Raw genomic sequence first — 13,701 nt, forward strand, 5'->3', positions numbered from 1 at the left:
ATGATGCATAGAACGACGTGTAGAATGAATGATTTGTAGAATAATGTGTAGCATGACGGGTAGAAAGAAGTGTAGAATGATGTGGAGAATGATGTGTAGAATGATGTGTGGAATGATGTGCAGATTGATGTGTAGAATGATGTGTGGAATGAATGATGTGCAGAATGACGTGTAGAATGATGTGTCGAAAGATGTGTAGAATGAATGATATGTAGAATAATGTGTAGAATGATGTGTAGAATGATTTGCAGAATGATGTTTACAATGATGTGTTAAATTATGTGTAGAATGATGTGTCGAATGACGTGTAGATTGATGTGTGGAATGAATGATGTGTAGAATCAAGTTTAGAATGATGTTTAGAATGATGTGAAGAATGATGTGGAGAATGATGTGTCGAATGATGTGTAGATTGATGTGTGGAATGAATGATGTGTAGAATCAAGTGTAGAATGATGTGTAGAATGATGATTAGAATGTTGTGTAGAATGATGTGTCGAATGAATGATGTGTGGAATGATGATGTGTAGAATGATGTGTAGAAAGATGTATATAATGATATGTAGAATGAGGGTAGAATGAATGATGTGTAGAATGATATGTAGAATGATGGGAAGAATGATGTGCAGAATGAATGATGTGTAGAATGATGAGCTGTGGAGTGATGGGAAGAATGATGTGTAGAATGATGTATTGAATGTGCCGAATGATGTGTAGAATGATGTGTATAAAGTTGTATAGAATGATGTTTAGAATGATGTGTAGAATGACGTGTAGAATGAAGTGTAGAATGATGATGTGTAGAATGATGTGTTGAAAGATGTGTAGAATGAATGAAGTGTAGAATGATGTGTAGAATGATGTGTAGAATGATGTGTAGAATGATGATGTGTAGAATGATGTGTTGAAAGATGTGGAGAATGAATGAAGTGCAGAATGAAGTGTAGAATGATGTGTAGAATGAATGATGTGTAGAATGATGATCTGTGGAATGATGGGAAGAATGATGTGTAGAATGATGTTGTAGAATGATGTGTATAATGATGTATTGAATGTGCCGAATGATGTGTAGAATGATGTGTATAAAGTTGTATAGAATGATGTTTAGAATGATGTGTAGAATGACGTGTAGAATGAAGTGTAGAATGATGATGTGTAGAATGATGTGTTGAAAGATGTGTAGAATGAATGAAGTGTAGAATGATGTGTAGAATGATGTGTAGAATGATGTTTAGAATGATGTGTAGAATGAATGATGTTTAGAATGATGTGTAGAATGACGTGTCGAATGATGTGCAGATTGATGTGCAGAATGAATGATGTGCAGAATGAAGTGCAGAATGATGTGTAGAATGATATGTAGAATGAATGATTTGTAGAATGATGCGTAGAATGAAGTGTAGAGTGATGTACAGAATGATGTCTACAAAGAATGATGTGTAGAATGATTTGTAGAATGATGTGTAGAATGAATGATGTGTCGAATGATGCGTAGAATGAAGTGTATATTGATGTGTAGAATAAATGATGTGTGGAATGAATTGCAGAATGATGTATAGAATGACGTGTAGAATGAATGATTTGTAAAATAATGTGTCGAATGAATTATAGAATGATGTGTATAATGATGTGTAGAATTAATGGTGTGTAGAATGATGTGTAGAATGATGTGCAGAATGACATGTAGATTGATGTGTAGAATGATGTGGAGAATGACGTGTAGAATGATGTCCAGAATGATGTTGAGAATGATGTGTAGAATGATGTGTGGAATCAATGATGTGTAGAATGCTCTGTAGGTTGATTTACAGAATTATGTTCAGAATGATGTGTTGATGTATGTGTAGAATGATGTGTAGAATGATGTGTGAAATGGTTTGCAGAGAGATGTGTAGAATGATGTGTAGAATGAATGATGTGCAAAATGACGTGTAGAATGATGGTAGAATGATGTGTAGAATGATTTGTAGAATGATTGATGTGTAGAATGATGTGTACGATTATGTGTGGAATGATCTGCGGCTTGATGTGTAGAATGAATGATGTGCAGAATGAAGTGCAGAATGATGTGTAGAATGACGTGTAGAATGAAAGATTTGTAGAATGATGCGTAGAATGACGTGTAGAATGATGTTCAGAATGATGTGTAGAATGAATGATGTGTAGAATGATGTGTTGCATGATGTGTATATTGATGTGTGGAATGAATGATGTGTGGAATGAATTGCAGAATGATGCATAGAACGACGTGTAGAATGAATGATTTGTAGAATAATGTGTAGAATGACGGGTAGAAAGATGTGTAGAATGATGTGGAGAATGATGTGTAGAATGATGTGTGGAATGATGTGCAGTGTGATGTGCAGAATGATGTGTAGAATGAATGATGTGCAGAATGACGTGTAGAATGATGTGTCGAAAGATGTGTAGAATGAATGATGTGTAGAATAATGTGTAGAATGATGTGTAGAATGATTTGCAGAATGATGTATAGAATGATGTGTAGAATGTCGTGTAGATTTATGTGTAGAATGATGTTTGGAATGATATGTTAAATTATGTGCAGAATGATGTGTCGAATGACGTGTAGATTGATGTGTGGAATGAATGATGTGTAGATTCAAGTGTAGAATGATGTTTAGAATGATGTGAAGAATGATGTGGAGAATGATGTGTCGAATGATGTGTAGATTGATGTGTGGAATGAATGATGTGTAGAATCAAGTGTAGAATGATGTGTAGAATGATGATTAGAATGTTGTGCAGAATGATGTGTCGAATGAATGATGTGTGGAATGATGATGTGTAGAATGAATGATGTGTAGAATGATGTGTAGAATGAATGATGTGCTGAATGAAGTGCAGAATGATGTGTAGAATGATATGTAGAATGAATTATTTGTAGAATGATGCGTAAAATGAAGTATGGAGTGATGTACAGAATGATGTCTAGCAAGAATGATGTGTAGAATGATTTGTAGAATGATGTGTAGAATGAATGATGTGTCGAATGATGCGTAGAATGATGTGTATATTGATGTGTAGATTAAATGATGTGTGGAATGTATTGCAGAATGGTATATAGAATGACGTGTAGAATGAATGATTTGTTAAATAATGTGTCGAATGACGGAAAGAATGATGTGTATAATGATGTGTAGAATTAATGGTGTGTAGAATGATGTGTAGAATGATGTGCAGAATGACATGTAGATTGATGTGTAGAATGATGTGGAGAATGACGTGTAGAATGATGTCCAGAATGATGTTGAGAATGATGTGTAGAATGATGTGTGGAATCAATGATGTGTAGAATGCTCTGTAGGTTGATTTACAGAATTATGTTCAGAATGATGTGTTGATGTATGTGTAGAATGATGTGTAGAATGATGTGTGAAATGGTTTGCAGAGATATGTGTAGAATGATGTGTAGAATGAATGATGTGCAAAATGACGTGTAGAATGATGGTAGAATGATGTGTAGAATGATTTGTAGAATGAATGATGTGTAGAATGATGTGTACGATTATGTGTGGAATGATCTGCGGCTTGATGTGTAGAATGAATGATGTGCAGAATGAAGTGCAGAATGATGTGTAGAATGACGTGTAGAATGAAAGATTTGTAGAATGATGCGTAGAATGACGTGTAGAATGATGTTCAGAATGATGTGTAGAATGAATGATGTGTAGAATGATGTGTTGCATGATGTGTATATTGATGTGTGGAATGAATGATGTGTGGAATGAATTGCAGAATGATGCATAGAACGACGTGTAGAATGAATGATTTGTAGAATAATGTGTAGAATGACGGGTAGAAAGATGTGTAGAATGATGTGGAGAATGATGTGTAGAATGATGTGTGGAATGATGTGCAGTGTGATGTGCAGAATGATGTGTAGAATGAATGATGTGCAGAATGACGTGTAGAATGATGTGTCGAAAGATGTGTAGAATGAATGATGTGTAGAATAATGTGTAGAATGATGTGTAGAATGATTTGCAGAATGATGTATAGAATGATGTGTAGAATGTCGTGTAGATTTATGTGTAGAATGATGTTTGGAATGATATGTTAAATTATGTGCAGAATGATGTGTCGAATGACGTGTAGATTGATGTGTGGAATGAATGATGTGTAGATTCAAGTGTAGAATGATGTTTAGAATGATGTGAAGAATGATGTGGAGAATGATGTGTCGAATGATGTGTAGATTGATGTGTGGAATGAATGATGTGTAGAATCAAGTGTAGAATGATGTGTAGAATGATGATTAGAATGTTGTGCAGAATGATGTGTCGAATGAATGATGTGTGGAATGATGATGTGTAGAATGAATGATGTGTAGAATGATGTGTAGAATGAATGATGTGCTGAATGAAGTGCAGAATGATGTGTAGAATGATATGTAGAATGAATTATTTGTAGAATGATGCGTAAAATGAAGTATGGAGTGATGTACAGAATGATGTCTAGCAAGAATGATGTGTAGAATGATTTGTAGAATGATGTGTAGAATGAATGATGTGTCGAATGATGCGTAGAATGATGTGTATATTGATGTGTAGATTAAATGATGTGTGGAATGTATTGCAGAATGGTATATAGAATGACGTGTAGAATGAATGATTTGTTAAATAATGTGTCGAATGACGGATAGAATGATGTGTATAATGATGTGTAGAATTAATGGTGTGTAGAATGATGTGCAGAATGATGTGTAGAATGATGTGTAGAATGATGTGTAGAATGATGTGTAGATTGAATGATGTGTAGAATGATGGGAAGAATGATGTGCAGAATAAATGATGTGTAGAATGATGATCTGTGGAATGATTCGAAGCATGATGTGTAGAATGATGTTGCAGAATGATTTGTAGAATGATGTACTGAATGTGCCGAATGATGTGTAGAATGAATGATGTGTAGAATGACGTGTAGAATGAAGTGTAGAATGATGATGTGCAGAATGATGTTTTGAAAGATGTGTAGAATGAATGAAGTGTTGAATGATGTGTAGAATGATGTGTAGAAATGATGTGTAGAATGATGTGCAGAATGATGTGTAGAATGAATGATGTGTCGAATGATGTGTAGAATGATGTGTAGAATGTTGTGCGGATTGATGTGTAGAATGATTGATGTGCAGAATGAAGTGCAGAATGATGTGTAGAATGCTGTGTAGAATGAATGATTTGTAGAATGATGAGTATAATGATGTGTAGAATGATGTTCAGAATGATGTGCAGAATGAATGATGTGCAGAATGATGTGTATATTGATGTGTCGAATGAATGATGTGTGGAATGAATTGCAGAATGATGTTTAGAACGACGTGTAGAATGAATGATTTGTAGAATAATGTGTAAAATGACGGGTAGAATGATGTGTATAATGATGTGGAGAATTATGTGTGGAATAATGTGTGGAATGATGTGCAGAGTGATGTGTAGAATGATGTGTAGAATGAATGATGTGCAGAATGACGTGTAGTATGATGTGTCGAAAGATGTGTAGAATGACGTGTAGATTGATGTGTAGAATGATGTGTAGGTTCAATGATGTGTAGAATGATGACGTGGAGAATGATGTTTAGAATGATGTGTAGAATGATGTGGAATATGATGTGTGGAATAATAGTGGAATCTATGAATTGTAGAATGATGTATAGATTGATGTGTAGAATGATGTGTCGAATGATGTGTAGATTGATGTGTGGAATGAATTATGTGCAGAATGATGTGTAGAATGATGATTAGAATGTTGTGTAGAATGATGTGTCGAATGAATGATGTGTGGAATGATGATGTGTAGAATGATGTGAAGAATGATGTACATAATGATATGTAGAATGATGGGTTGAATGAATGATGTTTAGAATGATGTGTAGAATGATGTGTAGAAAGATGGGAAGAATGATGTGCAGAATGAATGATGTGTAGAATGATGATCTGTGGAATGATGCGAAGAATGATGTGTAGAATGATGTTGTAGAATGATGTGTAGAATGATGTATTGAATGCGCCGAATGATGTATTAGATGATGTGTAGAAAGATGGGTAGAATGAAGTGTAGAATGATGATGTGTAGAATGATGTGTTGAAAGATGTGTAGAATGATGCATAGAATGATGGGTAGAATGATGTGTAGAATGATGTGCAGAATGAATGATGTGTAGAATGAAGTGTAGAATGATGTGTAGAATGATGTGCGGATTGTTGTGTAGAATGAATGATGTGCAGAATGAAGTGCAGAATAATGTGTAGAATGATGTGTATAAAGAATGATGTGTGGAATGATGTGTAGAATGATGTGTAGAATGAATGATGTGTCGAATGATGTGTAGAATGATGTGTGTATTGATGTGTAGAATGAATGATGTGTGGAATGAATTGCAGAATGATGTATAGAATGAATGATTTGTAGAATAATGTGTAGAATGACGGGTAGAATGATGTTTCTAATGATGTGTGGAATTAATGGTGTGTAGAATGATGTGCAGAATGATTTGTAGAATGATGTATAGAATGAATGATGTGTAGAATGATGTGTAGAATTCTGTGTAGAATCACGTGCAGATTGATGTGTAGAATGATGACGTGGAGAATGATGTTTCGAATGATGTGTAGAATAATGTGGAGAATGATGTGTGGAACAATAGTGGAATCTATGAAGTCTAGAATTATGTGTAGAATGATGTGTCGAATGATGTGCAGATTGATGTGTGGAATGAATGATGCGTAGAATGAAGTGTAGAATGATGTGTAGAATGATGATTACAATTTTGTGTGGAATGATGTGTAGAATGAATGATGTGTGGAATGATGATGTGAAGAATGATGTGTAGAATGATGCAGAAAATAATATGTAGAATGATTGGTGTGTAGAATGATGTGTAGAATGATGTGTAGAATGATGTGAAGAATGATGTGCAGAATGAATGATGTGCAGAATGATGACCTGTGGAATGATGTGAAGAATGATGTGTAGAATGATGTTGTAGAATGATGTGGAGAATGATGTGTAGAATGATGTGTATAATGATGATGTTTAGAATGAATGATGTGTAGAATGATGTATTGAATGTGCCAAATGATGTGAAGAATGATGTGTATAAAGATGGATAGAATGATTTGTAGAATGATGTGTAGAATGATGTGTAGAATGAATGATGTGTAGAATGACGTGGAAAATGAAGTGTAGAATGAAGATGTGTAGAATGATGTGTAGAATGAATGATTTCTAGAATGATGCGTAGAATGATGTGTAGAATGATGTGCAGAATGATGTGTAGAATGAATGATGTGTAGAATGATGTGTAGAATGATGTGTATATTGATGTGTTGAATGAATGTTTTTTGGAATGAATTGTAGAATGATGTATAGAATTTCGTGTAGAATGAATGATTTGTAGAATAATGTGTAGAATGACGGATAGAATGATGTTTATAATTATGTGTATAGAAACATAGAAACATAGAAAATAGGTGCAGGAGTAGGCCATTCAGCCCTTCTAGCCTGCACCGCCATTCAATGAGTTCATGGCTGAACATGAAACTTCAGTACCTCCTTCCTGCTTTCTCGCCATTACCCTTGATCCCCCGAGTAGTAAAGACTTCATCTAACTCCCTTTTGAATATATTTAGTGAATTGGCCTCAACTACTTTCTGTGGTAGAGAATTCCACAGGTTCACCACTCTCTGGGTGAAGAAGTTTCTCCTCATCTCGGTCCTAAATGGCTTACCCCTTATCCTCAGACTGTGACCCCTGGTTCTGGACTTCCCCAACATTGGGAACATTCTTTCTGCATCTAACCTGTCTAAACCCGTCAGAATTTTAAACGTTTCTATGAGATCCCCTCTCATTCTTCTGAACTCCAGTGAATACAAGCCCAGTTGATCCAATCTTTCTTGATAGGTCAGTCCCGCCATCCCGGGAATCAGTCTGGTGAACCTTCGCTGCACTCCCTCAATAGCAAGAATGTCCTTCCTCAAGTTAGGAGACCAAAACTGTACACAATACTCCAGGTGTGGCCTCACCAAGGCCCTGTACAACTGTAGCAACACCTCCCTGCCCCTGTATTCAAATCCCCTCGCTATGAAGGCCAACATGCCATTTGCTTTCTTAACCGCCTGCTGTACCTGCATGTAGAATGAATGATGTTTAGAATGATGTGTAGAATGATTTGCAGAATGATGCGTAGAATGATCTGTAGAATCACGTGCAGATTGATGTGTAGAATGATGTGTAGAATGAATAATGTGTAGAATGATGACGTGTAGAATGATGTGGAGAATGATGTGTGGAACAATAGTGGAATCTATGAAGTGTAGAATTATGTGTAGAATGATGTGTCGAATGATGTGTAGATTGATGTGTAGAATGAATGATGTGTAGAATGAAGTGTAGAATGATGTGTAGAATGAAGATTACAATTTTGTGTAGAATGATCTGTAGAATAAATGATGTGTGGAATGAAGATGCGAAGATTGATGTGTAGAATTATGTATATAATGATATGTAGAATGGTTGGTGTGCAGAATGATGTGTAGAATGATGTGTAGAACGATGTGAAAAATGATGTGCAGAATGAATGATGTGTAGAATGATGACCTGTGGAATGATGTGAAGAATGATGTGTAGAATGATGCTGTAGAATGACGTGGAGAATGATGTGTAGAACGATGTGAAAAATGATGTGCAGAATGAATGATGTGTAGAATGATGACCTGTGGAATGATGTGAAGAATGATGTGTAGAATGATGTTGTAGAATGATGTGGAGAATGATGTGTAGAATGATGTGTATAATGATGATGTTTAGAATGAATGATGTGTAGAATGATGTATTAAATATGCCAAATGATGTGTAGAATGATGTGTATAAAGATGTATAGAATGATGTGTAGAATGATGTGTAGAATGATGTGTAGAATGAATGATGTGTAGAATGACGTATAATGATGATGTGTAGAATGATGATGTGTAGAATGATGTGTAGAATGATGTGTAGAATGAATGATTTCTAGAATGATGCGTAGAATGATGTGTAGAATGATGTGCAGAATGATGTGTAGAATGAATGATGTGTAGAATGATGTGTAGAATGATGTGTATATTGATGTGTTGAATGAATGTTTTGTGGAGTGAATATGAGAATGATGTATAGAATGACGTGTAGAATGAATGAGTTGTAGAATAATGTGTAGGATGACGGATAGAATGATGTGTATAATGATGTGTAGAATTAATGATGTGTAGAATGATGTGCGGATTGATGTTTAGAATGAACGATGTGCAGAATGAAGTGCAGAACGATGTGTAGAATGATGTGTAGAATGATGTGCGGAATGATGTGTAGAATGAATGATGTGTAGAATGAAGTGCCGAATGATGTGTTGAAATATGTGTTGAATGAATGATTTAAGAGTGATGCGTAGAATGATGTGTAGAATGATGTGCAGAATGATGTGTAGAATGAATATTGTGTCGAATGATGTGTAGAATGATGTATATATAGATGTGTAGAATGAATGTTGTGTGGAATGAATTGCAGAATGATGTATAGAATGACGTGTAGAATGAATGATTTGCAAAAGGACGTGTAGATTGATGTGTAGAATGATGTGGAGAATGATGTGTGGAATGATGTGCAGAGTGATGTGTAGAATGATGTGTAGAATGAATGATGTGCAGAATGATGTGCAGAATAATGTGCAGAATGATGTGCAGAATGATTTGTAAAATGAATGATGTTTAGAATGATGTGTACAATGATGTGTGGAATGATGTGCGGATTGATGTGTAGAATGAATGATGTGCAGAATGATGTGCAGAATGACGTGTAGAATGATGTGTAGAATGAAAGATTTGTAGAATGACGGGTAGAAAGATGTGCAGAATGATGTGGAGAATGATGTGTAGAATGACGTGTGGAATGATGTGCAGAGTGATGTGTAGAATGATGTGTAGAATGAATGATGTGCGGAATGACGTGTAGAATGATGTGTCGAAAGATGTGTAGAATGAATGATGTGTAGAATAATGTGTTGAATGATGGGAAGAATGATGTGCAGAATGAATGATGTGTAGAATGATGATCTGTGGAATGATGGGAAGAATGATGTGTAGAATGATGTTGTAGAATGATGTGTAGAATGATGTATTGAATGTGCCGAATGATGTGTAGAATGATGTGTATAAAGATGTATAGAATGATGTTTAGAATGATGTGTAGAATGATGTGTAGAATGAATGATGTGTCGAATGATGTGTAGAATGAATGATGTGTAGAATGATGTGTAGAATGATGTGTAAAATAAATGATGTGTCGAATGATGTGGAGAATGATGTGTATGTTGATGTGTAGAATGAATGATGTGTGGAATGAATTGCAGAATGATGTATAGAATGACGTGTAGAATTAATGATTTGTAGAATTAATGATTGATGTTTAGAATGTTGTGTAGAATGAAGTTTAGAATGATGTTTGGAATGATGTGTCGATTGATGTGTAGAATGATGTGTAGAATGATGTGTAGAATGAATGATGTGTAGAATGACGTGTGGAATGATGTGTAGAATGAATAATGTGCAGAATGACGTGTAGAATGATGTGTAGAATGATGTGTAGAATGATTTGCAGAATGATGTGTAGAATGATGACTTGGAGAATGATGTTGAGAATGATGTGTAGAATGATCTGGAGAATGATGTGTGGAATAATAGTGGAATCTATGAAATGTAGAATTATGTTTAGATTGATGTGTAGAATGATGTTTAGAATGACGTGTTGAATTATGTGTAGAATGATGTGTCGAATGACGTGTAGATTGATGTGTGGAATGAATGATGTGGAGAATCAAGTGTAGAATGATGATTAGAATGTTGTGTAGAATGATGTGTAGAATGAATGATGTGTGTAATGATGATGTGTAGAATGATGTGTAGAATGATGTATATAATGTTATGTAGAATGATGGGTAGAATGAATGATGTTTAGAATGATGTGCAGAATGATGTGTAGAATGATGTGAAGAATGATGTGTAGAATGAATGATGTGTAGAATGATGTTGTAGAATGATGTGGAGAATGATGTGTAGAATGATGTGTATAAAGATGTATAGAATGATGTTTAGAATGATGTGTAGAATGATGTGTCGAATTAATGATGTGTAGAATGACGTGTAGAAAAAGTGTAGAATGATGATCTGTAGAATGATGTGTTGAAAGATGTGTAAAATGAATGATGTGTAGAATGATGTGTAGAATGATGTTTAGAATGATGTGTAGAATGAATGATGTGTAGAATGATGTGGAAAATGATATGTAGAATGATGTCCAGAATGATGTTGAGAATGATGTGTAGAATGATGTGTGGAATCAATGATGTGTAGAATGCCGTGTAGTTTGATGTACAGAATGATGTTCAGAATGATGTGTTGATGTACGTGTAGAATGATGTGTAGAATGAAGTGTAGAATGATGTGTGAAATGATGTGCAGTGTGATGTGTAGAATGTTGTGTAGAATGAATGATGTGCAAAGTGACGTGTAGAATGATGTGTGGAGTGATGAGTCGAAAGATGTGTCGAATGAATGATGTGTAGAATCATGTGTATATTGATGTGTAGAATGAATGATGTGTGGAGTGAATTGCAGAAAGATGTATAGAATGTCGTGTAGAATTAATGATTTGTGGAATGATGTGTAGAATGACGGGTATAATGATGTGTATAATGATACGTAGAATGATGTGTAGAATTAATGATGTGTAGAATAACGTGCAGAATGATGTGTAGAATGATGTGTAGAATGATGTGTATAATTATGCGTAGAAATCTGATTAGAATGATTGATGTTTACAAAGTTGTGTAGAATGAAGTTTAGAATGATGTGTAGAATGATGTTCGGATTGATGTGTAGAATGAATGATGTGTAGAATGATGTGCAGAATGATGTGTAGAATGATGTGCAGAATGATGTGTAGAATGATGTGTAGAATGAATGATTTGTAGAATGATGCGTAGAATGACGTGTAGTGTGATGTTGAGAATGATGTGTAGAATGAATGATGTGTAGAATGATGTGTAGAATGATGTGTAAAATGAATGATGTGTCGAATGATGTGGAGAATGATGTGGAGAATGATGTGTATATTGATGTGTAGAATTAATGATGTGTAGAATGATGTGCAGAATGATGTGTAGAATGATATGTAGAATGATGCGTATAATGATGTCCAAAATAATATGTATCGAATGAATGTAGTATGATGTGTAGAATGATGTGTAGAATGATGTTTGGAATGATGTGTAGAATGATGTGTAGAATGATTTGCAGAATGATGTGTAGAATGATGACTTGGAGAATGATGTTGAGAATGATGTGTAGAATGATCTGGAGAATGATGTGTGGAATAATAGTGGAATCTATGAAATGTAGAATTATGTTTAGATTGATGTGTAGAATGATGTTTAGAATGACGTGTTGAATTATGTGTAGAATGATGTGTCGAATGACGTGTAGATTGATGTGTGGAATGAATGATGTGGAGAATCAAGTGTAGAATGATGATTAGAATGTTGTGTAGAATGATGTGTAGAATGAATGATGTGTGTAATGATGATGTGTAGAATGATGTGTAGAATGATGTATATAATGTTATGTAGAATGATGGGTAGAATGAATGATGTTTAGAATGATGTGCAGAATGATGTGTAGAATGATGTGAAGAATGATGTGTAGAATGAATGATGTGTAGAATGATGTTGTAGAATGATGTGGAGAATGATGTGTAGAATGATGTGTATAAAGATGTATAGAATGATGTTTAGAATGATGTGTAGAATGATGTGTCGAATTAATGATGTGTAGAATGACGTGTAGAAAAAGTGTAGAATGATGATCTGTAGAATGATGTGTTGAAAGATGTGTAAAATGAATGATGTGTAGAATGATGTGTAGAATGATGTTTAGAATGATGTGTAGAATGAATGATGTGTAGAATGATGTGGAAAATGATATGTAGAATGATGTCCAGAATGATGTTGAGAATGATGTGTAGAATGATGTGTGGAATCAATGATGTGTAGAATGCCGTGTAGTTTGATGTACAGAATGATGTTCAGAATGATGTGTTGATGTACGTGTAGAATGATGTGTAGAATGAAGTGTAGAATGATGTGTGAAATGATGTGCAGTGTGATGTGTAGAATGTTGTGTAGAATGAATGATGTGCAAAGTGACGTGTAGAATGATGTGTGGAGTGATGAGTCGAAAGATGTGTCGAATGAATGATGTGTAGAATCATGTGTATATTGATGTGTAGAATGAATGATGTGTGGAGTGAATTGCAGAAAGATGTATAGAATGTCGTGTAGAATTAATGATTTGTGGAATGATGTGTAGAATGACGGGTATAATGATGTGTATAATGATACGTAGAATGATGTGTAGAATTAATGATGTGTAGAATAACGTGCAGAATGATGTGTAGAATGATGTGTAGAATGATGTGTATAATTATGCGTAGAAATCTGATTAGAATGATTGATGTTTACAAAGTTGTGTAGAATGAAGTTTAGAATGATGTGTAGAATGATGTGCGGATTGATGTGTAGAATGAATGATGTGTAGAATAATGTGCAGAATGATGTGTAGAATGATGTGCAGAATGATGTGTAGAATGATGTGTAGA

The sequence above is a fragment of the Pristiophorus japonicus genome, unplaced genomic scaffold, assembly GCF_044704955.1.
Source record: "Pristiophorus japonicus isolate sPriJap1 unplaced genomic scaffold, sPriJap1.hap1 HAP1_SCAFFOLD_107, whole genome shotgun sequence".
NCBI classification, from domain to species: Eukaryota; Metazoa; Chordata; class Chondrichthyes; family Pristiophoridae; genus Pristiophorus; species Pristiophorus japonicus.